The sequence below is a fragment of the Zophobas morio genome, unplaced genomic scaffold (genome assembly GCF_036711695.1).
Source record: "Zophobas morio isolate AGI-343-1 ecotype UQ-CSIRO unplaced genomic scaffold, CSIRO_AGI_Zmor_V1 ptg000402l, whole genome shotgun sequence".
NCBI lineage: Eukaryota > Metazoa > Arthropoda > Insecta > Coleoptera > Tenebrionidae > Zophobas > Zophobas morio.
The window spans coordinates 106,388-111,563 of NW_026972506.1; the positions used below are offsets into that span (position 1 = coordinate 106,388).

The 5,176-nt window shown below is 30.0% G+C and overlaps 1 long non-coding RNA gene across 1 annotated transcript; it reads left to right on the forward strand.

Moving 5' to 3' along the window:
- The first annotated feature begins 2,566 nt into the window (after nucleotides 1–2,566).
- LOC135120635 (uncharacterized) lies at nucleotides 2,567–3,811 on the forward strand. Its single transcript, XR_010278671.1, has 3 exons — nucleotides 2,567–2,724; nucleotides 2,842–2,975; nucleotides 3,056–3,811. It is a non-coding gene; the product is annotated as an uncharacterized LOC135120635 (long non-coding RNA).
- Nucleotides 3,812–5,176: the final 1,365 nt, after the last annotated feature.

The window sequence follows — 5,176 nt, forward strand, 5'->3', positions numbered from 1 at the left end:
TACGATGCTATTTTAAAACCAGTTTATTACGAAAGTATCTTGAAGCGATACGAATAGCATTGTTTATGTACCACTCTGCAAGCGTCCTAGCTCGAAAGGGTGCCCCGTACTGGTATGCGTCAAGGCGAACAAGCAGATCCGGTTGAACCGCTCTTATTGAAAACCGCTAGATTATATCTACAACTAAACTAGTTGGTAACTGGCGTTAGATTTATAATTGCTATGGCGTCTTTAGCATTCATTCTCATTCTTGATTCTTACGCGTACTATACTGACCGTTGCCTATAGAATTTAGTTGTTTTCGTTCTACTATTCTTAATTTCTTCTTTTTCATTTCTGCTTCTTATTGATTATTATTACCATACGTTATCTAAACTGAGTTACCGTATATCCAATGTTTGCACCTCTGCCTTATTCATACTCACACTTAGTTTTAGTTTTGACCCGATTGTGCTTTACCCACAAACACGTACATCAAAGGAGAGTGCATTTGGAATAAACAAGTTAACTTTGTTACATTTCTTTGTAGTAAAGTGTCTTTTAGTTCCGTGTTCTAATCTTAGTTTTTTTTCGATACCGTTTTCTATTTAACTTCATAATTTTTCTTATGTATGAGCTCAGCTCTATTCTTAGTTCCTTATGTTGCTCTTGTTATAACGCTTTTTGTACTGCCTCTAAAGCGATTTTATTGTTATTTGTTATCCGAAAGTATCAATTAATTAATGTTTAAAATTGTGGACGAGTACAAAATTGTGTTAACAAACTGTAGATTTTAAAAATTTCATTTACGAACTTCAGCTCGTAACATCGTCCCTATTAAGCAGTTGTAAAATATTAAAAACTTTTCTCTTCCTTCTTCTATTTACATAACAGCCTAAAATTTTATTACGATTAATAGTACCGTAATGTAATGTTAAACATAATTGTGAATTTTTTAAATAGAGCTTTGTTTATTAGCAAGTGACATTGTAAAAATGTGCTCCAAATTACGATTTTATCCCACATTTTAAAAAAAACTTACTTTTTTGATTGTTTTCCTAATATTTTGTAAATCTAATAAATAGTACACTTTCGTTAGCCTTAAAACTGGATTATGAGTTTCCTTTGTCTTATCACACTTCATCAAGACTACTGTTCACCTTGCATAAGCATGAAAGCGTTTTACTATATACAATTGTGTTTTACTAAATATCACTTTAAATAAATTAAATAAGTCATTTTTGTGTTTTTATAAACATTTTCTTCTTTCAAAAAGCTTGAAAGCTTTTTTCTAAACAACTGCCTTAAAAAGCCAAGCAGTTTGAATTTTTGTGCTTCTCTGACGATACATTAGGTTGGTAGTTTCAAAACCAATCTTTTTAAATGTAATTTTCCCAAAAGTTAGTCTTCTAACTTTTTAAGGAACATTACGCTTTAAAAAAAAATGTTACTTAAATTCTTTACTAATTTTTTCCCCTTCTTAGCAGGGCGCATAGAAGAAACTAAGACTATTCTTACTATTATATCTTCTGATAGCTGATATCTAGATATAAAGAAGAAAACATAATCATAATAAGCAGATTTTTTCGTTAATTGTTAATTGATACTATTTTTAGCATTAAACCTGATTCATATATTAAGCTTTAAACGTTTTAAAAAGAGCACGGTAATTGTACGGTATCTCAATCTCTTCTTTCTGTGTACAGAAAGTGAGGAAGCCCTAAAGTTTTAAACTTCAAAGCTTGTCCTTTCTTTTTAATGACGAATTATAGTTGCCAATTCTATATGCAGTTTCATTTAGCTTGAAAACATTGATACACATTTAACTTTGTTGCAAATATATCATTGATTGTTTTATTATACTAGCCAAAACATAATATTGCAAGTATTATCCTTGCAAGAGCAATATACAAAAGTCTTGGTAAATCATCACATTAAATTTAAGTGGAAGACATATTGCCATAAAAAAATTAGACTAACCTCGGTATACATATAAATTTATGAAAGATATAAATTAGTCATTAAATTTAGTTTAATTATTATAATAATTTTATCAAGCATCGAAGGAAGTTTATGAAACAAGTCTTCAGCTTGAGAAATCGTTTAGTAAAGTAGTTATACGCATTTAGGCTGTCAGCTAAAACATAATACTTATAAGTATATTCTTATAGGGCAAAACATATAAATACGTACATTTAAGTGGAGGAGGGCTATTACAATCATTAAAAATTAAACGCATCTATTATATCAGATAATTATTGGTTGCTGGATTCTCAAAGAAAACACCAAAACTTTTTGTGAAGCATATAAAAACTAATAGGCTATCAGCTCAATTTTTTTTTGGATGAGAAAAATTTTTGAGGTATTCATTGGTAATTGTAATTAAGAAATAAATATAAAAGCCACATAGGGTTACTTTCAAAATTAAACCTACGAAGTTATAGTCGGTGTACATAATATGTAGTAGAAAAATTTAATCTTTTTAATCGCTTAATGAACAATATTTTAAATGAAGAATCCTAGCAAAAATACTTATAAATTTATTAATGAAACCTAAAATTACTTTTTTAAAGTTTCCAAATGAATAAGCTTTTATTTTATAAGTGCAACACTGTTAAAAGTAAAATTGACTTCTGTCTCGTGCGCACTTTATTAATCGAGGATTTTACAAAGAAACAGGAACCACTGGTGCTGGAAGACTGTCTAGTTTTAAACATAAACAAGACTGCAATTCTTCAGTGGATGGTAATGTACGTAGAAAGGCAATTTTTATGTAAATAATGAAGTGTACTATATCACTCAACTGTGATAATAAAAATTGGCACAGAAGCTTAAGGTAATTTAATAATTCTTTTAAATTAGGTAAAAAATTTTCAAGTAACAGGTTGTGAAAACTCAGACAAAGCTGAACTTTTGCTCAAGATACTTGTTGCTAACAATTACGCCGAGCCTTGCCAACTAGAAACCGGATCACCAGCAAGCAAAATAATTTACTCGTTAATTATTATTTATTAGTTTTATTTTTAATTAACTTTTTCTATAAGTTAAGATCTTTACACCGACTCTTTTCCTCTAGTTTCCAGTTGCAAACTTTGCCCGACCATAAAAATTCAAAAGAGCGCAAGGGTTGTGCCAAAAGCTACAAGAATAATACCACGAATAATTTTTTTTTCTCTTTAAAAATGAAGGAAAAAAAAGGGTCAAGCAAAGCTTCCTGTCTTGGTCTATTCAGTGAAGCTAAGAGTTCTAACTTAGATACATGTAAAGAAGAACAAGACAACAATTATTATAAGATCCAAAATCATGAACAAGAGGTAGTCCACGCCGATGATTATGACGGTAACAGTATCGACAATAATATTAATACCCCTTTCCAAAGCATAGAAAACGGAACCATAAAAAAAATTAAAAAAAAGAGTTCAAGTGAAACTTGTAAAAAAAACTATTTTCGTATGTCTTTACATTTTTTCCCACTCCGTCGATCTTTTGGGCGACAAAAATCTTCTGAATCGAAAGAAAATTATCCAATTTTTTTAAAAGAGGGAATAAATAAATACGAAAAAGTTAAAATTAATAAAAAATCACTAAGTGACCGAACGAGAAAAAAAGAATCCGTCCGTTTACATGTAATCTTTAACGAAGAACATTATGTTCAGCATTTTCCGTTGCAAGCGAGAATACAGGACATTACGAACTTTTGCATAAGTAACTACGAAATCAAAGAAGCACCAAAAAACGGAATGAATTCGGAGGATTACAACTATGTGGCCCACGTAGACGGAAGACCACTACCAGCAGATGGCTATATACGTCATGCATTAAAAAAAGATGACATAATTATAGTAGGTGGCTACCGTATTAAATAATATTTATAAAAGATTAATAAAATAGAAATTAATAATGCAGAATAAATTAGAATTTAATTAAAATTTCGATGTTACTTCCTGAAGTAATTTTTTGGTTTACATTTCTACAGTAAAGTGACCACATGATATTTTTGTGTTTTTTCGATAAGGTTTAAAGATAGCATAAGTAGTTAAAATCAAGGTTATATAGTGAAAAAATAGAGGGTATTAGAAACTAATACACTCTAAATAAAGGAAAGATCAAATATAAAAAAGTATTGATAGTTAAAAAAGGGTTTAATTTTGCTCAGAGTGAAAAAAAGAATTTTGAAAGAGTTTTAGAGTGAGGTGTGAGAAAAAAAGAAGCCCTAATGGTAAAGTGATTAGTAAACCGAACAAGCTTTACTTAATGCAGTGTTAAAATAGTCCTGCCTAACGAACTAAGTTTTTTTTGTCACATATATTTTTTACAAACTTTCAAATACACATCACTTAGTATTCTTTTAATGTAAACAGTTTACATTGTGCCTCTATCAACATTTTTGGAGGGTAAACTTTAACTTTGACCCCGGCAAACTTCCTCTCATAGGTAAACAGCTGAAGCTTTACACTTCGCTAGATAAAGTTTACAAAAAGGGCGCCCACATTATAAAAAATCATAATTATACTTGTTTTTTTTAAAAATATACAGCACAACCTTAAGTAATTCTATCATAGTGGCTTAAGTTAGCGCGGTGATCTTGCATAAACAAGTTATCTCTACACAGTTACTGAAGCCTTAAGAAACTTTTTAACTAATAATTATTCTTTCTTTTAAAAATATGATCCCCTCTATATTAGGAGTGAACTCTTTTTAGGAAAATCCTGAAATTAATTCTGTAGTTAAGAGTTGATTATAAACTACGAGTACTTAGTTAACTTCGGATTGTAGCGCATGCTTGTACCCTAAGGTAGGAGCGGCACACATAAGGGAGCGGTTTGTTAATGCATGAAGTTAGTGTGTTTGAATAAAGGTTAATTTCATTCACCCTAAAGGGCGACTGTGTGCTTATATTGTTCAAATTATATTACTTGATACTAACTTTGTATTTCTTTAAGTACAGTTGTAACTAAAAATTTCTCATATTTTTTGTGTATAACACTTGTTATGATTTTCAATCATTCAGGTAGGATAGTATTTTTTTTGACTAGCATTTGCAAAAAAGTTTAATCTCTTTACCTTTGGATGTACTCTAAGTTCTAATTAATAGTGTAAACCATAGGTAAACAATGACTGCTATATAAGTCTGTTTTATTAAAGAGAAACTTACATGATCCTGCCCTTTAGTCATAAAATCCAGTTGCAATTCATA